Source organism: Piliocolobus tephrosceles, chromosome 20 (genome assembly GCF_002776525.5).
Source record: "Piliocolobus tephrosceles isolate RC106 chromosome 20, ASM277652v3, whole genome shotgun sequence".
NCBI classification, from domain to species: domain Eukaryota; kingdom Metazoa; phylum Chordata; class Mammalia; order Primates; family Cercopithecidae; genus Piliocolobus; species Piliocolobus tephrosceles.
Window position 1 is genome coordinate 52298989 of NC_045453.1, and position 24850 is coordinate 52323838.

The 24850-nt window shown below is 39.6% G+C and overlaps 1 protein-coding gene across 2 annotated transcripts in view; it reads left to right on the top strand.

Moving 5' to 3' along the window:
* The first annotated feature begins 229 nt into the window (after nt 1-229).
* PAK5 (p21 (RAC1) activated kinase 5) overlaps nt 230-24850 on the top strand; it is a 308182-nt gene continuing 283561 nt past the window's right edge. The window contains exon 1 of one of the 2 annotated variants that reach the window (XM_023217964.3): nt 230-544. The gene's annotated coding sequence lies outside the window, so the exon portion shown is untranslated. The remainder of the gene's footprint in view (nt 545-24850) is intronic. The other variant, XM_023217965.2, reaches the window with a different exon arrangement.

Genomic DNA, 24850 nt, shown 5'->3' on the forward strand with positions numbered 1-24850 from the left:
CCCTCCTCCTCCCCACCTCTGCTAGCCTCTTAAGCAAAGCACAATCCTGCAATGGTCCTGAACAAAATTTCTGCAAATCCCGAGTGCTGGGGGAGAGGGCGTGCAGGAGCTGCCCCCGCCGGGGACCGCTGGGAGTAAGTGTGACTGGATTGGTCGCCTGCTCCAGCTCCCGGCTCCTGCACCCAGAGTGTAGACACGCCCCCCGACCCTCCCCCTCACCTCCACCCCCGGCCGCAGCTACCGCCTGCCTCCCGCCGGCTGCCAGGAAAACCCGGAGCAGCTGCGTGCGCTCATGGACAGTCCTCTGAGGAGCGAAGCCGGGCAGCTGGGCATGCTCAGTAACTGGGGGAGGTTTGGGTGGAGAGTAGAAAGCTGTGGCTCTGCCTCCCACCCCCTCCCGCTGGCCCCCGCCCCCCTTGCCCCTACCCAGCCCGTAGTAGTTCCCCAGCGTGCGCCCGGGGAGACCGGGAACATGGCGCTGGGAGCGCTGTAGCAGCTGAGAAGGGGCTGAGGCACCGCCGCTTCGCTGACAGCCGGCCACCAGGTAGGCAGGCACGCCTGTCGGGGCTGCCTGGGTGGGTGTCCGCGCGAGGAGAGGCGCCTGCCGGGATGCGCGCCGCTGGTACCCGGAGCATCTCCCTTTGACGGGAGAGGCTGCAAAGAGGACCTCTGTGACAGCGCGATCATGCATCTCCTAGGAGATGCAAAGGCTAGGGACTGCTGCCTGGAGGGTAGGGATAGGGGACCGCCCACCCCCAACCCTTGCGCTACTATCCAGCCTGGGCTCTCCACGGGTCAAATAAAGGATAGTTCCATTTTGCTGGGCGGGAGGGCGTAGAGGAGAACCCCGGATTCCAGCCCTGAGATCGTGCTGGTACTCCGAACCGCTCGCAAGCCCAGCACCAGTTCTTTGTGTGTATACAGCCGCGCACACCCTGGGGGTGCCACGGCGCTGCTTTTCCCGAGGAGTGCTGGACATATTGCCAGGGCAGGATTCCCTTATGGTTTTTGTCTTTTGGCAGCTGTGGACTGGAGGATGCAATAGCTGAGCCTTTATGGGGCTGTGTTTTCCTTTGTTATTTGTGTGTGTGTGTGTGTGTGTATGTGTGTGCGCGCGTGTGTGTGTGTGTGCGCGCGCGCGTGGTGGGTTGTAATGGAGAGAGGAGAGAGAACTTCTGCTTGTGGGCACCCTTGTGGGCAGGGCGTGGAAGAGGATCTCGGTTCCAAACTCTTGTCAAAATTGTGTGCCATGTCAGCCTCCTAGAGGGTGAACTTGAGAAGTCCAGGGATCATCACTGCTCAGTTTGGAGGATAAGCGCGATCGCCCTTCTTGAAACCGTGTGTGTGTATATGGAGCTTTCAACTCGGGCTGAGTTAATTTGTCAATATTAGATATCAATTAAGGGAACCTGAATCGCTGAGGCTATTTATGGTGATCTTTTTATGGCCAGAATAATAAACACAAAGAAAAGTTGGCACAAAGCCAGAGGAAAGTGTCATTGTTAATAGTTGATGACAGCTTGAAAGACTGAACACACTTTTAGGGAAATCAGGAAACCTGGCATTCTACAGAGTTCTACCAAGACATAGCCACAGGGTCTTAGGTAACTCACAAAATCTCTTAGTGCAACCGCTTCTTTTGGGGCTTGGAGGCTGTAGACACTCTTTCTCTTACCTGATACAGATAGACAAGATGCTTTTTAGAAGCCTACACTAGAATTCTATGAAATTGACACCCTATAATAACAGCTCTGCCACCTTAGATTTGTGTATCTGTTATATTCTATAGCACAACAACTCAATGTTGGGGAGAAAGGTAACCAGGTTAGTTAGGGAGAAAGGTAAATTTAATATATGGGTTTATTTTTTGCTTTATAATATAAAGGATGGGCATCTTGGATATGAAGTTTGGAGACAGTTTCCTCTGCACTCGCACTGTTTATTTTTATAGTCTTGTTAGGTGGCAAGAATGAGTCAGTATCATCAAAATGAAGTGGGGGAATACATAAGGAAAATGCATTTAAGTAAATCAAAGCCATAAATGTCCAATCTGATGATAATACCTTGACTTGGAATACATATGTGCAAGGCAGGTGCACTGCTAAATGGAAGCAATAGAAGCCAATGGCAAGTTCCTGGGTAATGTTGACTTTAGACTAAAAATCGTGTGTTCTTCTGTGAATGGGTAGAGATTGTACTAGGTCTCTGCAGGTTGTTATTTTATGAATAAATGTGAGTTTTAATTGCTATTAATTAGATATCAATTGAAAATTGATATCTAAGCATTGAATCAGTTGATATCTAAGCACTGAAAATCTAGTCTGGCAGTGCCTTTCCACTCTGTCAGGGCCTGCTGAAATGCTGTAGGTATGGGAGGCAGGTATTTGAAATCTGACTCTTCTGTGTTTAGCTTTGTGAGTCTGGGAAAATTATTTAACTTTCCTAAGCCTCAGTTTCCTCACTTATAAAACAGTCCTGGGAATAGTAAGACCTACCTAGATGAGTAGATGTATGGATTACTCATAATTTAAATCACCAGGAAAATGGTGATGACCATTATGAGTAAGAGGGAAATGGATATTTACTGAATCTATACTATGTGTTCTATATAATGATTCAGGCTCAAACAGTTAATTCCCTTAAATTTCCCAACTATATTAGTTTCCTAGGGCTGTTATAACAAATTACCAAAACTGGGTGGCTTAAAACCACAGACATTTATTCTCTCATGGTTCTGGAGGCTAGAGGTCCAAAATCAAGGTGTTGGCAAGGCCATGCACCCTCCAAAACCTCTAAGGGAGGATTCTTGCTTGCCTTTTCCGGCTTCTGGTAGCCCCAGGTATTCCTTGGCTTGTGGCAACGTAACTCCAATCTCTGCCTCTGTCTTCACATGGCATCTTCCTCTCTATCTCTGTCCCTGAGTCCAAATTTCCCTCTTCTTATACGGACATCATTCATAGTGGATTTAGGACCTGTTCCTTATTCAGTATGACCTCATGTTAACCAGATTACATTTGCAAAGGCCTGACTTCTAAACGTCATATACACAGGTTCTGGATGGGCATGAATTCTTGGGAGACACTCTTCAGCCCAGTACACCAATATCCCTCTGAACTGTGTTTAATGACAACATTAACATTATGTTAGCATAAGAGCAGAAGGTAAAGATAGAGTAGCATAGGTTCAGAAAATACTTTAAAGATTATTTAAGGGAACTAACCTATTTGAGGCTTTATATACACAACCATGGTAGGGAAGAGCAGGGTTCAAATGTACCTCACTTATACATGTCACTTACCTGGGAGCCACGACAACCCAGGACCTGGGTCTTCTAGAGTATTTCAAACATACTCTGTCCCCAAATGATTTGTTGATGTTGTCTTCCATCCTTTTTGCTACCCTTCCAAGCAAATGCAAAACAAGCAAAATGCATTAAACAACAAAAACAATAATAGCAACAAAGATAAGCTAACAACTTTCTAGTCCTTCTTAACCTGGTAAATGGCACCATTATCCATGGAGTTGCTTTAACCAGAAACTCAACCAGAATCACCTTTGACACCTCCATTCCCTTGACCCTCCACATTTAAAACCATCATGTAGTCTCATAAATGCTATTTTCTATATAGATCTCTAAATACATCTTAATAAATTCTTTCTATACCCACCACCACCACTATCAAACTTCAAGCTGTCATCTCCTACCTGGACCACTAGTATAACTTCCTAACAAGAACCCTGGTTCCTTGCCTGGCTCTTCTAATCCTTCATGCAGAACAGATAGGATAATGTCAGTTCCCTACATAAAATACCACCCACATACCTGGGACAGATTCCAGAGACTCCTAGAGCCTTTGGTACTTGGCCAGCCTCATCTTGTGCATCTCTTCCTCTTAATGCTGTCACACTGACCCTCTGTCTGTTTCTGAACAGCCCCAACCATCTTCCCTCTATATTTTACCAGTCTGGGTCATATTCATCCCGTGGGCTTCCTTGACCTCTCTTCCCCACCAACCCAACTCTCTCATCATCCTTTTACTTTTATTCCACACACTTATTCCAGTTTGCAATTGTGTGTTTGTTTGTTTGGCTGTCTGTAAGCTCTATAATGGCCATTTATTTTATTTCTTATATGCAGAAGGTCCTCGATAAACATTTGGCGAATGAGTGAAGGAACGAATACTCTGCCTCATCGCATTTTCCTGTGCCAACTTAAAGATCTGATTTTTAGAAGGTTTTTTTTTTTTTCTAGTGTAGAAAGAGCAATTTAGAACCTTATTCTGACTTCAAAAGGGGAGTATTCTTGGCTTTAACAAATGTATCTTTTAAGAACTGATTTAGGCTAGAAGTTAAGAATTGAGTCAAAATATTTTTTTTGGCAATTGAGGTTTTTGTAAAAATACATCAATCAGTCAACAAATATTCTGCAAATATTTATTGCATGTGTATATTTGCCATGCTAGGCCCTTGGAAGACAATGGTGAACTAGACTTTCAGTCTTCTGGAAATTTATAGTAAACAATAATTAATAATCATTATGTATAATAATAAATAATACACTTAATTATTTGTTGAGCTTCTGTTATATGCCAGTGTCTCTTCAGTTCCTGTCCATAATCATCACTATAGCCCTCTAATCTTTCCCAATAACACAGAACCCCACACTTACTAGGAGCACAACAAATATTTTGTGAATTAATAATTTGTTGGTACTATTATCCTGATCTTTTGAAACAGGAAATGTATGCTTACCTGGGGAAAAAGGTATCTGCTCATATATAGAAGAGCATGCAATTGCTTTCTCACTATATATTTTATATATATTTTAAATAAAACATTTTAAAAATGTTTTATTTAAAAAATCATCCTGGCCATTATCTCTGGAGTTAAATTTGGAGACAAATTACTCTTTATATGGCAACAAGTTGCTGGTGTGTTTCTGTCAAAATTCTGAATTGTTTTATTTGGTTTAATTGTTTTAACTTGTCCTGTTGAATCCAAGTGAGAAGTGACTTAATGTCTCTTATTCAGAGCCCTTTTTGTAGTTTTGAATAGTAAGACTGAGTGCCCAAGGAAAATGAATGTAGTTCAGCAGAGGAACACATGTTATGTTTTAGATTTCTAAAGTGGCTTCAATTTCAGGTCTTTATATTCATCTCATACAAGGGTGATTTTAAAAAAATAAATAGTAAAATAGCGTTTAATGCCTATGCTTAAGTGAAGCTTCTCATATAAGTAATCAAAAATTAGACAGTGTGTCTTGATTTTGTTTAAAAGTGATGGATACACCATGGGATCAATTAAAACCTAAAGGAACTGGCATGAAATTTTGGTAAGGTTTTTAGTTATAAAATACGTGTTCAAAAATCGATGGCCACCCTAAATGCCAGTGTTTTATTAATTAAAAAGTAAAATGGAAAATGATTCTATTCATGAATTAACTAATATATAAATTGAGTAGGAACAATAGAAAACGTACATAAAATACTTGTGAATAATAAGAAATATATAAAAGCCTTTGTAGAAAGCTATACAATTTTACTCAAACCAATAAACTGAGAAGCAAAAAAAGAAAGACATACCTTATGCTTTGGTAGAAAGATGAATATTATGAAACGGTTATTTTTCCCAGATCAAGTATATAGTTTTATTACACTGGGATTTGGGAGAACCTTACCAACTGATTCTAACATCCATCTGGAAGAATCACTACATAAAAATAAAAGAAAACTTTTCCAAAGAATAGTAGTGGTGGTGGGGAAGGTGAGTGGTGGTGCTAAGATGGGAGGTGGTGGTAAATACAGGTGGTGTAGGGAGTGGAGTTTTGGGGGTGGTGGATGTGGGGGAAGTTTGACGGTAGAGATGAATACATGAAGGTGGTAGATGAGGTGGTATGGATGGGGGTGGTGGGTGGTAGATGTGGGTGGTGTGAGGGTGAAGGTAGGTAGATGGGAGTGATAGTGGTAATGGGTGCCATTGTTGAAACAAAAATAAATTTGATCATTGAACTACAATCATTATAGCAATGTAGTACTGGTGTAAGAATTGATTAATAGCTCAGTGAGTAGAAGAGCCTGGAAACAGATTTAGGTCATTCTTAGAACCAGAAATATGACAGAGAAAGCATTATGAACCAGGGAGGAGTATTTGACGAAAACGTCATGGAACTTGGCTAAGTGTATAGAAAGCATTCAACTGAGAACCTCTGTTTACATGACCCTCCAAACGAAATTCCACATAAATTTTAAGTTTTTATGCACGGTGGAAAACAAAACTAGAATAAAATATTTAACTAACTTTAGGGGAAGTACGTTTTAAATATAAAATCAATGGGAAGAATCACAAAGCAAAATAAAGAATTGAATATCTTTTAAACTTTCATATGCAGAAATGCATGCATTTTAAAGCAGAACAGAATCATGGAAAACAATATTGACACCAAACGTGACATGACAGTTCATGATAGCCCTGAGGAACTCTTGCAAATCAGTGAGTAAACAGTAGCACCCCAATAGAATTGTCCAAATATCTGAATGCATAATTCAAAAGGAAGAAATAAAAGACCAAGGCACACATTTAATAAATGTTATTACTATTAATCACAGAAATGCAAATTAAAATAAAAATGAAGTGCTGTGTTTTATGTATTAAATAAGTAAAAAATACAAGAAATAAACTCAATACTGGCAAGGATGCAGTGAGAAGGACAATCTCTTTCATTACTTATGGTGGGAGGGTTACATAATACAACCTTCCTACAGAAAAGTTTAAAAATACTTATCAAAATGTCTGCCAGGCACGGTGGCTCATGCCTATAATCCCAGCACTTTGGGAGGCCAAGGCAGGTGAATCACTTGCAACCAGGAGTTTGAGACCACCCTGGCCAACATGGGAAAACCCTGTCTCTACTAAAATACAAAAAATAAAAATAAAAAATAGCTGGGTGTGGTGGCACACTCCTGTGATCTCAACTTCTTGGGAGGCTGAGGCAGGAGAATCGCTTGAACCTGAGAGGTGGAGGTTGCAGTAAGCTGAGATCACATTACTGCAATTGAAATTAAAGTGAATGAAATTAAAATTAAATGAAATTTTAAAAAATTGTCAAAAGCTTTTAAGAGTTCTAATTATTTGATGTACTATTCCTCTTGCTTTTTATTTTATGTTTGCTTTTGTCTTTGGTAAGGAAGTAGATGCAGGTAAAATTGTGCATTATAATATATTTCATAGTAATAAACATTAAAAAGAACCTATATAACTAGAACTTGGGAGCTTGGTAAAGATATTTAAGGTCCCAAGATAACAGACTACTATATAGGTATTAAAATTAATCATTTTGAAGATTATTTAGTGACATGAAACAACCTTCACCACAATTTTAAGTGGAAAAAAACAAAATGCACTACTACATATATTGTATTGTTAATACGTCTTTTGTGAAATGAAAACATCATGCAAGTATATTAAAAAAAAACAGAACAAATTAAAAAGTTAGGCAATCCCTAGGTGGTAGAAATATGGATGGCTTTTATTTTGTTATACTTTTCCAAATTTTAAAAAATGTAGTAGGCCGGGCATGGTGGCTCACACCTGTAATCTCGCCACTTTGGGAGCTCCAGGCAGATGGATCGCTTGAGCTCAGGAGTTTGACACCAGGCTGAGCAACATGGCAAAACCCCATCACTACAAAAAATACAAAAGTTAGCCGGGTATGGTGGTGCACGCCTGTAATTCCAGCTACTCAGGTGGCTGAGGTGGAAGGAATGTCTGAGCCCATGAGGTGCAGGTTGCAGTGAGCCAAGATTGCGCCACTGCACTCCAGCCTGGGCGACAGAGTGAGGCCCTGCCTTGAAAAAAAGCAAATTAGCCAATGATGTGTTGTTTTATGAATCAGAAAAAAAACCCACTATTTTACAAATAAGCAGTGATATACATTTAGGTTGTAATTATTCATTTATGTAACAAACATTCATTGATTCTCTCTTGTGTTAGGGGCTCTGCCAAGTGTATCAGCAATGACTCTTAGATTGCATGCAAATGAAGGAAACTCTGCCTAACTCCAGCAAAAGGAATTTACTAGAAGGATATCAGGTAGCTAAAAGAATTGCCAGGAATGTGGCGGGGGGTGGGGAATAACACACACACACACACACACACACACACACGCGTGCGCACGCACACACACATCCCAAAACAGCTTGGAAGCAGATGAAGCTAGTTAGCTCCAGGTCTAGATATCACGCGTTTTGGAAAGAGACTCCAGCCAAGAATCACTTGTTCAGAGCTTGACCACAGTCCACTGGTTGTTATGCTTGGGGTTCTTCCCCCACACCCAGCCCACTGGGTATGGGATAGGAGTGGGGGTACTTTGATTAGTAGGCCCACGACCCTTTTCCAATGAAAGAAGCACAAGAGATGTGATGGGTGCTAAAAAACCAAAACCAAACCAAACCAAAAAAAGACAACAGAAATGCCCATTACCCTAAGACTTAGGGGCAAACAGGGTTGAATACCAGTCATCTCTCTCTTCCCCTCCCATAGGAAACATTTGCTATGACATGGGAGTTTAACTTAAGGTTCATGGTCTAATGTTCACTGTGATGTGCATCATTGAAGGTACAATGTGGGTGCCCCACACAGAAGGTACTTTTTCCTCTTGGAGCCAGCAGTGACATGTCAGGAAGAGTGTGGCTTTTCAGCTTGATCCTCATATACCAGCAGGAATTTTGAAAGGAAGGTCCCATTTTCTCAGGTAAGAGAAAATCCTAGAAAGGTATAATCTGAAAGAAACAGTGAAGCAGAAGCAAGAGGTATAATATGGAAATAGATCAAGCACCAACACGGGTCTGGCCTTCTTTTCTGAATGATCTTATATTCAGCAAGCCCAATAGTCATGTTTGAGTTTAGTTCACCATGAACATGGGCCTCTTGGTTCAATTAACTTTGGTTAATAAAGTTATTATTAACTGAATATTAAAAGATCATACTTAGATCAGTGCATATTCTTACTGCAGTTCTCATGATAAATAGGAAATGTCTGTGGCTGTCCAGGTAACTTAACAATCATGTTGTTGCTTTTATGACTCTTTTATAAACTTTTCTGTGAAGAAAGATGATTTGTAAGTGGAAGAGAAAAAAGAGGCAATTGTTCTTCACTTGCACTAAAAACAGGACAGAAAAATAATCTTAAACTAGCAAGAGAGGTCCCTGCATGATAGAGGGCTGTGCTACTCTGCACTCCAACTTCTCGTCACCTGGACAGCCCTGCTCCTCCGCAACAAAGACCCCACGTTTCCCCTGGAGCCCTTTGCCTCCTTCTGAGTCTTGCTCTGCGTAGCTGGGACCTTGGAATTCAGTGCTCATGGGGCTCCTGGGCCCAATGGGGGCTGAAAAAAGACTGTTGGTGGGAGGTGTAAATGGAGCTTGGACTTTTGGACTTTGTAGTCTCCACATAGGTGCTGGAGGCCATGGTAGAAAGAGGAAGGGATGGGGAGGGGACCAGAGACTCGGTCTCCTTGCTTTGCTATGTTCCGGAATTTAAGTATTCTAAATTTAAATCTGGCTTCTAGGTTGTTAGGAAGGAATTCTTTGTTAAGCCAGGAAGATATAACACATTTAAATTAACATTTTTTTAGCTTGGTTTATAGTATTTAAATATTGAGATCTATAATATGTGGGACTCCTTTTGTATTCTTGTCTCTCAAATATTAGGATCAGGCCTGCTCAGGTAACTGTTTTAGAAAGGTAACACTCAATTGTTGAGACACACATGCATAATTAGCTAATCATGCAATGGCAATGTAGACTATAAGAAAAATATACTTTTTGTGATTATAGCTAACATATTGAACAAGATGTGTTAAGCCTACATCCAAGTGTTTTACCTATGTGTATTAATTAGTCTTCATAAGAGCACAATAAAATAGGTCACTCAAGGCAAAATATCATTCAGCTAGATAGAATCAAGAAGCCCCGGATCATCTGAATCCAAAGGCCATAAACACTGTGGTATACAACAATTCAATGGATAAGAAAAGTTTTGTTTGAGGTCCTTGAACCTCCAATAATTTAAAAGTCACTGGATTAATCAACCCTCTTTTACTCTCTAATACTCTCAAATCCTCAGATTCAGCGTTTCTGTTCATGTAGATTTCCTCATGAAAAGGGAGAGTAAATGCATGGACTGCCTTGCTGTGTTTGGTATTATGATAAACTGAATGTTCCAAACCAAAAATCAGTATTTGGTTGCTTGTATAAGAAGCAAATTTAACTTACATTTTTAAACAGATGTCCAGTTGTGGGATTTCCTTTGCTAATTTTCAACGGAATTGCCATTGTGTCATTGATGATAAAGGTAAATTGGGTATAAGGTAAATTGGCACTGGTTCATGCCCCTACTACTCTTCTATTACCCTATTGTCCAACTGAACCAAGAAGACTTTCTGCAATCAATATTGGTTCCATCACTCTTTTGATAACAACTTACATAATGGGGGAAGGAAAGGATGAAGGGAGGGAAGGGGAAAGAGAAAAACAGAGAGAGAGAAACTCCCACCTTTGGTTGCAAATATAAGATCTCTGATAGACACAACAGTTATTAGCTTCATTTCCAATTAAAATTCAAGGTTGGCATACGATTTAAGAAATTCTTTAGCTGTTTTCTAGAGGGAACTTCCTGTGTTTGTTTCTAATGGTCACTGGAATCATGCAAATGGTGTTTGTATAATACTGATTTTTTAGCTAATTGTTTTTAGCTGTCAGCTGTGTTGCCCCCTTATTTTGTAGCTACATTACAGTTTACTGACCCAGGAAGTGAACTTCCTGGAAGAATAGAACATTTACACTTTGTTTAAAAGAAAGATTCTTCCTCTAAACTAGGAACAGTTGCTATGTGGGTATGATTTAACTTCTAAAAATAAGAACACTGATGGAGGAGGGGGATTTAAAAAAATTTTACAGAAACACAACTTAGAGTTTTTCTCATCCTGGTGGTTTTTAGGACCATGTTCTCTCTTCTTTAGGTATTAGAGATAGAGAAACAAATAAAAAAAATAATTTGCCAATAATATTTGAATAGTAGTTATTCATGCCTTAAGTAGTGGTTTAACCCTTTTTGAGGGTTTTTAAGATAACAGCTACCTACCTGCAAGTTGTATGCTATCTCTTTAGGACTCCAAGTAGAGTCTACTCTTCTCCCACCCTCACAGCCACGCGGTATCTAAATTGCAACTTGCCTGGGCACGGTGGCTCACCCCTGTAATCCCAGCACTCTGGGAGGCCAAGGCGAGCAGATCACCTGAGGTCAGGAGTTCGAGACCAGCCTGGCCAACGTGGTGAAACCCTGTCCCTACTAAAAATACAGAAAAGTTTAGCTGGGCATGGTGGCGCATGCCTGTGATCCTAGCTACTCAGGAGGCTGAGGCAGGAGAATTGCTTGAAACCGGAAGGTGGAGGTTGCAGTGAGCTGAGATCGCGCCACTGCACTCCAGCCTCTGCGACAAAGCAAGATTCTGTCTCTAAATAAATAAATAAATTGCAACCTAAAAAACATTTTTTGCATGTGCCCTTCCCTGTCTCCACTGCCACTCCCCTTTGCATCTCTCAATTAGATCTTGTGTCAGCCTCCTATCTCTTCTCTTTCATTCCTACCCCCAAAACGATCTTGTTATCTGAGTATCACCCCTTCATTGAAAAGTTTCTGTCCAGCTACCACCTTCTCCTACCCCACCCCTCTCCCAAAATCCTCCCACATGGTTCTGGATTGTTCCTCTCAAACAGTCATCACAATGTTTTGTAGATTTTTTTTAAACTTAACTCCCTTCTTGCACTAAACTGGGAACTGTTCTAAAGCAGGCATCTTGTTTCTTCATCTTTGTATCCCCAGCACCTGGCTTTACGCCTGCAAATGTTAGGTCTTTAATAAACGACTATGGATGAATGGATATTACGCAGGCTAAAAAATTTGAATACAAATGAGAAAGGGTGGTGCCATGATTTAAAGGGCCACTCAAGGCAAAATATCATGCAATTAGATAGAATCAAGAAGCAGAGTCAAACCCTGTATCATCTGAATCCAAGGCCATCAAAGCTATGGTATGCAGCAACTCAGTGGATAAGAAAAGTTCTGTTTGGGGTCCTAAACAAAAATTGGCTAATCTAAAATTAACTAATCTGAAAGTTATCTCATCCATTTTCTTTAAAAACACACAAACTAGTTTCACACTCATATTAGTTTTCTATTTTCTGTGAATAAAAAAGAGGCAGAGAGAAAGATTAAACCCTCTACCTATTTCTGGTTGGAGAAAGACAAGTATTCCAATATTGGATGTGGATTATAAGGTAGAGATTCTAAACACATGGAAAAGAGAGAAAGTGATGAAGCAAACTATAAGCTGAGAGCCGGCTTCCCAACAATAGAGCAAATAAACTGAGCTTCTTGAAAAACGTTGAGAATAATTATTTGATTGCTAGATGCAGCTTAACACCTACTGCTCTATTGTCCCAAACCTGGTATGAATATGCCTAATTGGTGGTGTGATTCCTGCTCAAATATCACTTGATTTGTGTACTGAAAGGTGCGGTTTTATATGGTTCGGCCCAAGTCTTCGGCACCAATGTTTCCATAGCAACAGATGCACTATAAAACGAGGAAGAAATTGGAAAGTTTGGGAGAGAAATAAATCAAAGTGAGTGGTCTCAGCAAGGGGTTCCCCAGGGTGAGTCCCAAGGGCTTTTCAGGCTTCTGGTCAGATATGTTTGCGGCAGAATTCTCGGAGATGGAGGATTCTAGGATGATAAATGCCAGGAATTTTTTAAAGCAATATATAGGTACTATCTATGACAGCAGTTCCCTTGTGTGCTTCAGCTTGGATTTCTAAGGCAAGGTCCTGTGTTGGGATGTTAGGAGTCTGCACTGGTTGAAAGAATCACTTACCGTGTAGAGCCTACTTATCCCTAGGTAACAGGATATGAAAACTGGAGATTTTTGCTGTCTTTGAAATCGAATTGAGCTATCCTTCTAAAGTTGGAAGGTGTAGAACACTGTGAATTCTATTAGGTACTAAATATTTGACTATGTCAATTTAGAGCAGTATCTAATTTTGTGGTATAAATGTGTTCTGTTTAACACAGACAGTGTGAAATTTCCCAGAAAAAAAAATCTAGATTTCTGGCTTCTCTTATTCAAAAAATCACACACACAAATGCACACACACATACACATAGTTGCAAAATTTGTCAACACTGACCATGTTTCTTCATGACAATCATATGCTGTAGCTGAGTAGCAGCTGCCTCTAACATGGATTGGTCATGGAGTCTTCACTTTGTCACAGTCCCCATCACCCCCTACTGCCTATAATCAGGCCATTTTAATTGTTTATGTTACCCTCTTGGTCATTAAAGTCTTGAATTTATAATCTTTGAATTTGAGTGAGTATTGCTGTATATTTTTGGATCATTTTATACTTATATATTGTGCCTTCTTAATCTTGCTTTCCAAAAATATGGACCAACTTATTTAATAATTTAAATATAAGGCAAGTGACATTTTAGAAAGATGCATTTTAAAAATTTTATCCTAGAAAACAAATTTAAAAGTAAGACTTTATGCTGGTATGAAGTTTATTTAAAAGCAAAGAGTTTAGAGATATTTGGTGAAAACATTTGCATAGTTAGATAGGCTTCTGCGACTACTTTTTCAATATTTCTTTCAACACTGGACAATTTTTAATAAATTTCTGTTGTGTTTTATTTGAACTAAACTGAAATGGAAAAATAAATCATATGGTCTTGAGCTTGCTGGAGGTAGGGATTATCAAAATGCAAAAGAATGGTATCATGTTTCAGATGATATTATCATCTGGAAAATATAAAACATTCACAATGCAACTGTGTCCTCAGCAGTGAAGTAGAACCTTATAAATGATATGCATCCTATAGAATGGCTGGAAAAATCTCAAAATCATTATTGGAATCACCCAGGGCGACTAAGAATAATAATATCACTGTACCTTACTTAAAAAATAATGAAAAATGAGAGAGATAGAAAATTCCACAGTTGTCCCTAGAGTTTTTATTTGCTTAGGAAGGATGATAGCAGTAGCTTCCCATTTCTTTTCAGACCTCAATTTTATTTTAAACACAGAAGACAGTCCACTCGCTGAAAAGAATTTTCTTTTCTACAAAGACCAGGGTGTGCAATAACTGTGAATATCACTGTAAAACAGAAGAACATTTGGCTGTAAGTTACTCACTTAACTAGTTGGATTAAAACAGGATAATTGGATCTGTCTGTTAGGGTGGTGTCTGTTTATGTCTGCTTTCTCCTGTGAAGGCTAGATTAAAAAATAGGAAACAGATACTACAATGAACATTCCCAACTAGTCACTCACCCATTCAGCAGCTGCACCTTGAGTACTACTCTGCTTACTTCAGGTGGCATGTACCATGAGGGGGCACATTAATGAACATAGAAGATAAAAATGTTCTTCTATGAACATAGAAGATGCAAAAAGAAGGAGAGACAGGCAGGAAACAGCATAATAAATAAATGTATAGAATGCCAGAAGGTCATCAGTGCTTTGATAAAATAGAGTGGGATAAGGGAAATCAAAAGGGCTGTGATGGGTGGTGGTAAAGGGCGTGATTTTAAATAGGATGGTAAGAATAGGCGTAATTGAGAAAGTGACATTTGAAGGAGGAGAGGAAATTACCATGTGATACACATGGGACAGCATCCCAGGTAGGGATGGGGACCATTTTTGCACGGCACTCCAAATTGCATATGATTTGTCTCCTGCAAAGACTCTCACGTTTTTCATTTGAAAGTAGAATTTTAGTGCTGGTTCAAACCCTAAGCTCATTCTAATGCTGCTAAGGACACCATTACTCCAGTCCTGCCCGTTCTTCTCTAGATAAACCATAACTGCCTTTGGAAATTTTTTTTAAGAGACAAGGTCTCGCTTTGTTGCCCAGGCTGGTCTTGAACTCCTGGCTTTAAACAATCCTCCTGCCTTGGCCTCCCAAAGTGCTGGAATTATAGGCATAAGCCACCACACACAGCCTTTCTTTTGGATATTTAATATTTTTCCAGTTTGGTTTAATTCAAATGAAACACAACAGGGTTTTTTTTTTTTTTGTAATTGTCTAATGTTTAAAAAGTATGAAATTACAACACATACTAGGTATTTGATAAGTTTTTTGTTGGGTTATAGAAAGAAAAGATATGCCTCAGAGTTAGAACAATGATTGGAGCAGTAACCAAATTCTTTGAACATGTATTATATGCCAGATATTGTGTTATATGTTTTATAAACACTATCTCATTTGATTCTTGCAGTAGGCTTGTAAGTTAGATGTTATCATTATTCCATTTTATGACTAGTAAATAGATTGTGCTGCCTTGCTCTATTGATTAAAATTAATCTTCTACAAGCATAAAAAAAGGTAAAAAGTATTTTCTCAAGTTCTAAGTGTAATTCCTTTAACTTCCTCTATTTTAGTAAGGATTCCCCCCAAGAAACAGACCTTGAGGCAAGGATTCAATAGCAAGTAGTTTACTTGGAACGTTCGTGGAATACCATCAGGAGAGAAGGAAAGTAACACATGGAAGGAAAGTTTATTAGTCTGTTCTCACACTGCTAATAAATACATAACCAAGACTGAGTAATTTATAAAGGAAAGAGGATTAATAGATTCACAGTTCCACATGGCTGGGGAGGCCACACAATCATGGTGGAAGACGAAGGAAGAGCAAACGATCATCTTACACGGCGGAAGGCAAGATTACTTGTGCAGGGGAGTTCATTTATAAAACCATCAGATCTTGTGAGACTTATTCACTACCATGAGACAGTATGGGGGAAACTACCCCCATGATTCAGTTATCTCCACCTGGCCCCACCCTTGACACGTGGGGATTATTATAATTCAAGGTGAAATTTTGGGGGGGACACAGCCAAACCATATCAGAAACTGTCAGTCCATTCCTGCTACTATAACAAAATACATTAGACTGGATACTTTTTAAATAATAGAAATTGATTTCTCGTAGTTCTAGAGGCTTACAAGTCCAAGATCAAGGCACCAGCAGGTTTGGTGTCTGGAAAGGACTTCTCCTCTGCTTTAAGATGGCATCTTGTTGCTCTGTCCTCCAGGGGAAAAGAATGAATGCTGTGTCCTCACATGGCAGAAGGGTAAAAAAAAGGGATAAACTTGCTTCCTCAAGCTTTTTTATAAGGACACTAATCTCATCCATGACAGTGGAGCTCTGATGGCCTGATCACCTCCTGAAGATTCTTAGTATTATTACCTTCAGGTTTAAGTTCCAACATGTGGATTTGAGAGGGACATGCACATCTAAATCATAGCAGAAAAGCTGCCAACACTGGAGTATTAAAATAGAGAAACTGGGAAATGGTATAAAACTCATGCCTCCAAATCAGTCCACCCAAAGGGGAGGGAACTGAGATATTTATACACCAACTCCCCATCAGTCGTTAGTTGAAGGCTGCTCCCAGAGAATATTAGTTTCTCTGTACTTCCAAGCTTCCATGATTTAGAAAAGCCCTTAGGAACACAGATACTGACTGTTGGAAGTCAGTAGGCATATGGGTGGATACTAATAGGGCTTGCTACATCTATACAAGTTGGCTCCATGGTCATGTGCCTGCCAAACTTCAGAGATCCTTTAGAAGTTGTTGTAAGGAAAGAAAAATTTATCTTCTGCTACTCAATTGTGAGCTATTGATTGGACTATTTACTAGTGTAGATAAGAACACCCCATGTACAGTGGGTAAAAGAGCATTGAGCCAGAGTGTTAAGTTGCCCTCAAAGTCATTTCCAAATGAACAAGATGATATAACTATGGGTGCTCAATTGTACATAATTAAGCATGGAGCTGTTATTATAAATGCATCTAATGTTGAAAAATGAAACAGAAGTAAGGCTACAACTGACCTTGTGATGAAACAGAAAGATGAAATATTCCTGATAATCATTTGCCCATGTAATGTAATTGCTTTTTTTCTTTCTTTCTTTCTTTCTTTTTGGAGACAAAGTCTCACTTTGTTGCCCAGGCTGGAATGCAGTGACAGGATCTCAGCTCACTGCAACCTCTGCCTCCTGGGTTCAGGCAATCCTTCAACCTCAGTCTCCCAAGGAGCTGTGACTACAGGCATGCACCACCACACCTGGCTCATGTTTTTTATTTTTAGTAGAGAAAGGGTTTCACCATATTGCCCAAGCTGGTCTCGAACTCCTGAGCTCAGGCAATCTGCCCACCTCGGCCTCCCAAAGTGCTGGGATTATAGGCGTAAGCCACCACACTGGGCCTGCATTCTTATAGGATACTGGTGGAGCAGTCGTTAAGCTGTATCTTCCATGGCATTATTTGGGAACACTATATCCCCCAAAATGTTGTTCATGCCCTTGATCATTTTTAGGAATAGCTATCTTGAAACTTGGGAAAGCTGGAGAATATATAATACAAAATGATTTTGAGTCTGTCTTGCAAGAAACCACAAACCAAAAATAATTTTGCATGGAGAAAGAAGAGAATGTAACAAGTATGCTGAGAGCAGAAAGGCAAGTGTTAGTCCTCTGTATGTGTGGATAAACAGTAAATGTCAGTGAATTTTAACTGAGTGATGAAGTGCATTTGATCAGGAAAAAGTGAAGAATGGATGTTGGGCAGTTACCAGCCTGAAGTGGGATTCAAAAATAACCCAGATGGCTTTCTTGATGAGAATGTATCGGTTGAGGTAGTTTAGGATAGTAGAGACAGTGTTTTAAAATTAGCCACCTGCTTCCAACAATTGTGGAGCAAGAAGGAGATTCAAAGTTGCGTCATATCCGTGATTGCCAATAGGATACTCAGGTTGGGCAGGCTACAAATTATTGTGCTCTGAAAATAATCACAGTTAACCTTGAATTTGAGATACATGTTGGTTTTAAGAAACTCATCATCTTTTTTTTTTTCTTTTTTTTGAGACAGAGTCTCACTCTGTTGCCCAGGCTGGAGTGCAGTGGCATGATCTCAGCTCACTGCAACCTCCGCCTCCCATGTTCAAGCAATTCTCCAGCCTCAGCCTCCCAAGTAGCTGGAATTACAGGTGCCCTCTGCCACGCCCAGCTAATTTTTGTATTTTTAGTAGAGATGGGGTTTCACCATGTTGGCCAGGCTGGTCTCGAACTCCTGACCTCAGATGATCTGCCCACCACAGCCTCCCAAAATGCTGGGATTACAGGTGTGAGCCATCGCACCTGGCCATTATATTGGTATGGACAGGAAACCTGTTTTTCACACCAGAGGGCACCGTGGGTGCTAGAGTTTCCCACTTGGAGTAACAGAATAGTGTTCAAAATTTCTGGTGTTCCTAAATATTCTTTATTCTAAGAGAAGAAATTTGGGGAGAGCTATCAGGGTTGGAGGAAGAGTTGTGCTTAGGGGCTTTGCATCACCAACATTGAGCCTTCCTTTACCACTTTGGATTGCTCTAATTGTTGAACCTGAGTGTTAGTTCTGCTTTTCCCTGGTTCTCATTTCAGGGCTCCTCATTCAGTTCCTTTAGATTCAGGGCCTGCATGTCACACAACTTCAGAGGACAACATTCACATCTGAGGTGATTCCACTTTTGTTGACCCTGCCTTGGTCCATACTTTGTAAAATGGGTCACCTTGCTTCTTAATTATGTATGTTTTGTTCTCCTTTTTTGTCCCATTGGACGGGAAGAGGCTAAATTTTATCTAGTTAAGTTAAAGCATCTTGCATAGCACTTTCCACGTAGAGTTGCTCAGTAAATTTTTACTAAACAAATGAATTCAATAAGAATGCTGTGATCTACTGAGACTTATGTCTCCTTTAATCCAAATAGCAGCCCCATAGGGTACATATTGCCTTCATTTCTCCTTGGAGGAGATGAGGTATAGATCAATGAATGGAAGCAGTGAGTAAAAACAACTCCATCAAGAATTTTGACCTGAAGGACTAAAGAGAGTTAAGAATAGAAGGTATAGCTAGACTAGGATGTGGAGTTGATGGGGATAAATTTATATAAAGGTCAAGGGACTTGACTTTAAAAGTTGACAGGGACGATTCAGGTGGGAAGATGGAAGATATAGTTGAGAGTACTGTTCATTGACATTGTTGAGAAAGTCCACAGAGAAGAATCCAGAGGACACCGAGGGAGTAGCCCTAGAGAGGAGGACTGTTCTACTGGAACAAGAGGAAAAGAGAGAGTGGAATAGACTCAGGGAGATTTGGTGGTGAGAAGTTGAAATTCCTGTCTGACATCTTTTTAATCTTTGAAGAAGGAGGCTGTATTAGTCTGTTCTCATGCTGCTAAAAACGATATACCAGAGACTGGGTAATTTATAAAGGAAAGAGGTTTAATGGACTCACAGTTCCACATAGCTAGGGAGGCCTGACAATCATGGCAGAAGACGAAGGAGATCTAAGGGATGTCTTATGTGGCAGAAGGCAAGAGAGCGTACGTAAGGGAAGTCCCCTTTATAAAACCATCAGATCTCGTGAGACTTATTCACTATCATGAGAACAGCTGAGGTGGAGCCAGGGAAAAACCCACCACCATGATCCAATTACTTTCCACTGGGTCCCTCCAAAGACATGTGGGCATTATGGGAGCTACAATTCAAGAAGAGATTTGGGTGGGGACACAGCCAAACCATATCAGAGTCAAAGTCATTTATTGAATTTGAGGAGGAAGATCATGGTTTTCATGACAGTGGTGATAACAGAGATTTAAGTAGAGTGGAGAAGGTATGAAATAGTCTCTTCAGAAATTCAGAAAGACTGAGTCAATTAGAGACCTGAGCATTTTTATGGACTTCTCTGTCAGTTTGTATTAATGAAACCACAGTGGCAAAGTAAAATTCTCTAGTGCACATTTTCTTTGGATCTATCAGAAAAATAGGTTGTGGCCCAATTTAATTAGACTCTAAAGTAAAGTAGGAGAGGCCTTCTGCATATAGGGGAAATCTGAGTTTTATAAAATGCATTTAAAGAAAATAAGCTTTCCTTCTCCTTATTTGTAACTCTCGATTCATTTTCATGACAGTTGATATTATGAGAAGGAAATAATAAATAGATTTTTGATAGATTAAACTTGTCTTTGCAGCTGGATGTTATGGGAAGTGGAGAGTGTCTTCAACAGGATTCTTTTGTTTGAAAGGGACAGAAACCCAACTCAGAGTGGATCAAGAAAACCAGGAATTTTTTGACCTGTATAGCAGAAATATTCAAAAATACAGTTGGGTCAGGAGCTCAAAAACATTATCCTGGTGTCATTTCTTCCCCATCTTTCAGCTCTGAGTATTTCTGTATAGGTTTCTTTCTCAGGCAAGCTCTTTTATTTTTCTGGCAACATGGACAGCCCCCCTACAGCTCTTGGGTTTAGATTCTACTGATCTCAAAATCCAGCAAAAAAATACTCTCTAGCTGAACAGTTCTAACAAAAGTCTCTGAATTGAATTTCAGTGGTTCCAATATAACCTTTGTGGGTCGTGTGCCAATACTGGTTCCTAGTCTAATTACTGTAGCCTGGGGAATGTGTGGCTTTTGTATGCCCACCTGGGTCCAAACCCACCCCTAGAGTCAGAAATCAGAGTGGAGTTACTTTCTCCCAAACCACCTTGACAGAGAATGGGGCTAGAAAGGATGTGCAAGGATTATCAGGAGGCCATTATCAGAAGCATAGCAAAGAATGTGGCCAGGCAAAAAAAAAAAAAAGTTTTTAAATGTTTATTAGAGTAGGTAAAAGTAAAATTGAGCAATGTAATCATAGTCTCCACAAAGATTTCTGACCCAGTGAAATTTCTCTGGTCACGTAGTTTGTTGGCCCTAATTTACGGGACTGATTGCATTTGAAAATATCTATCTTTCCTGGAAATGAACTATAAGTTATCAAAGACACCATACACAGATTCTTTAGCCCTATCCTCTTGTGATCTTAGCTCTTCATCTTTGTGTCCTATTTTGCCATTGTACTGCTGCTTCTATTTTGAAACCTTGGTAAGAAATAGATTTGTGTTGGTATACTGATTTAGTCTGAAATTAAAATGAAAAATCATTTGCATATTCAGAACCTAACTTAATGGGAGGAAAATCAGTGATAAAATTGCATCTTAAACATTTCTCAGGGAAATGAACTTATAGTGAGTTAGTGAGGATACATTGTCATTACAAGGTAACATGAAATGTATGCACCCAAGCCCTCAACTTATCTTGATGCTTTCTTTCTTTGGCTTTCTCATGCAGAGTATATTTTATCTCAGTGATTTAAATGATTTGGTATTATTTTGTCCTATATAGCTTCATGTTTTGTTAGATGAATTCAACTTTTGGACAAGATAAATTGGAAAGTAACTTTGATAGTTACTATATGTTATTTGGCTATTATTATTTAGTTGAAATGATGTCCAATACCCTTGTTTGTTTATAGTTGCAGTCCTTCATGCCAGCCTGTGTTCTACTTTTACAGTGATACAGCTATCATTTTGTTTGGTTTTGGATGTTCATGCATTCTAGAGAAAGTGGAAAACTTAGAATCCTAATTAATGATTGTCTTCTGGACGTCTGAGACCATGTTTCTAGTGTTTTCTGTGGAATATTACCAGGTATATACTTTATGATAATTTTTATCCATTCAGAGATTAAATATTAAATTGCCTTAGGAATATTAGGGTCTGTGTGCATCTGTTGAGATATATTTACTTTCCCTGGAATGCTTTGAATTCTTGGTTCTTGCAGATTATCAGTCTCCTCCAAGATTCATGCTTGTGAGATACTGTTCCCATGTTGATGGAGGGTGTTTCAGTGATACTCGTTAAAGCAGAGTAAAAAAGACTTTATTTAGGACTATCATGATAGGTAGAGGGATCGAGCAATGAGATTTTGCAGTGAGGGACAGAGATTGAGCTTAACTCTGAACACAGCATGGACAGGTAGGAATTTATATTGCCAAGGAGCAGAGTGGGAGTGAATGGAAAATTACCAAGAGGAAATATCTGGGTAAGGAGGATGGCTAAACTGACCTAATGGGATTCTTGCTTAAGACAGTCCAGGATGATCAGACATACCTGAGGAATAGTGGAAGATGAGGAATAATCTGATCAGATATGGGGAGTGATCAGATGTCAAGGCGGGGGGACTTTGCTAAACTGAGTTAGCAGGGTATTTTGTTAAAACTGGATTTTATAAGGAAATCAACAGATACCAAGGGTGTTTATTCTGAATTTGCATTTCTTCTTTTGTATTTCTTGTTTTAAAATCCTTCTTTGATTTTACAACAGAAGGAGTTGAGCATTTGTTTTAGATAAATAAAAGCTGGATTTTATGTAACAAAGATAGCTGATGACCCCTAGCTGCTCTGTGTTCCTATGAAGAAAGTCCCACTGCCAGAGATTGGTCATGCCTGGCCTTCACCAGGTGTGACCTCATTAATTGAGAATTGATAGCTTTGGAATTTGACATAAATCATAGAGTGTGTGCAAAGGCAATTTACGTAATAGGTAAGAGATTGGATTACGGACTTGGCAAGCATGGATTGCAGACCCTGTCCAGACCACGAGCTGTGAAAATTGGTCAAATTTATTAGTTTCTCTAAGCACTGATTTCCTAAGCATTAAAAAAATATTATTAGGTACCTTGTTGGGGCTGCTGTGGGTTGCCATCATCCCCATCCAAAATGTGACTCTGATTTACTTTCTATGTATTTTTTTCACCATCTGAAATTATCTCATTTACTTATCTGTTTATTTTTTGTTGTCTTTCTTCTTCCCCAGTAAGATCTTTCCCCTGAGATTAAGGATCTTGCCTTTTGTTTGGCCCTCTATCTCCAGGGTCTGGTACTTATTAGGAGATCACAATTGTGTGTGTTGAAGGAAGAAATGAATGAATAAATCAGGTTTAGCAGAGAAGTAGGCACTTAATAGATGCTCAATAAATGTACATTATGACATTTGCTGATACCTGAAGCTCTTAAATGTGTAGATTTGAAAGTCTTTCATTTGGGTAGGATTTTTAAAAAAATTGTATGTATTTAAAATCATGGAAACTGAGAGCTTGAAATTGTAGTTTTGAGACTTCAATTCAGCCAAAAACTTATTATGTTGAGTGTTCTTATTTACATAATTCTTTATTTTGATTTTTTATTATTTATTCATTTAGTTAGTTTTAGAGACAGGATCTCACTATGTTGCCCAGGCTGGACTCAAACTACTAAGCTCAAGTGATCCTCCTGCCTCAGCCTTCCTAGTAGCTGGGACTATAGGTGTGCACCACCAAGCCTGGCTTCTGTAATTCTTAAACTCATATTATACCATACATTTCCTCCTGTAAAAGAAATACTAGAGAAGTCAAGAGATTTGTTCAGGTCTCAGCAGTTAGTAGCAGACACAAGATTCCAGGCATCCCGTATTCTCCATACCTTGCATCATCTGCATGGTAATGGTTATAGTAGAAAAATAGAACTAATACCAATAGTAACAGTCATGGCTGCTGTACTAGTCAGGGTTCTGTGGAGAAAGGAGATTTATTATAAGGTATGGTATTGGCTCACATGATTATGGAAGCAGCGAAGTCCCATGATGTGCTATCGGCAAGCTGGAGACCCAGTCAAGTCAGTTGTGGGGTTCAAAAGCCTGAGAACCAGGATGGATTCCAATCTGAGTCAGAATACCTGAGAACCAGGAGTGCAGAGGGCAGGTGATAAGACTGATGTCCAAGCTCAAGCAGTTAAGCAGACAGCAGACTCAACCTTTCTCTGCCTTTTTGTTCCATTCAGGCCCTCAGTGGATTGGATAATATCCGCTCGTGTTGGGGAAGGCAGTTCACTTTACTCAGGCCACTGATTCAAATACAAATTTCTTTTGGAAACACTCTGATGGACACACCCAGGAATAACATTTAACCAGATATGTGGGCATTCTGCGATCCAAAGTTAACACATGATGTTAACTGTCACAGCAGTTAACCTGTATTTCACTATGAATGTGACAGATAATGTACTCATAATAACCCTATGAAGTTAGTACAATTGTGAGTCGTGTATTTATTTTTTATTTTTTATATTTCCCAGGAACATAGATTCAAGTTGCCCTGAATATATGCTCCCTATAATCACATATTTCAGATGGCAAAACTGAGGCTTTAGAGAAGTTAAGCAGTTTGCCCAAGACCACACTGCCATTTTCTGAACCCAGTCAAATCTCTCTCCAGAGCCTGACCTCATCACCCTGAAGTACTGACCCCAGAGTTCCAATCTCCTATAATTCAGAACTTTCATGAAATCAGACTGACATTTAGACACCAATGACTCAGAACCAGGGAGTTCTATTGTAGTGTGACTTTGGAGCTCTCTGAATGGTGCACATAATTTGTTTTACAGAGCAATCTTCGTTATGAGAAGCTGTGTGTCTGGCCTGAAGGAAGGGTACACTAGAGAAGGGGTTGGTTGGTTTGAGTTATGTGAGAGTCTGGTAGGAACTGTCATTTGGCATGTGAAATAGAAGCATATTGGATTTTATTTTCCCCTGAGTAGGTTGGTGGGATTAAATTTAATTACCATTTTAATAAGGAGAAGAAAGGAACGATTCCAAATAGTAGAAACAAAAAAAATTGCTATGGTAGACCACTAATCATTAGAAAGACTTATTTTTGAATCATGAGGGACCACAGTGAGAAAAACAGAAAATTCAGAACACAGAGAATTATAACCGATGGGACCATTACAAAATTATACCTGAACGACAGTTTGACCTATAAAAGTCATTACTGTTCCATGTCAGAGGTGGGGAGGGTCTGTCTTAGGGGATGGAGCAATGAGGATGGCCC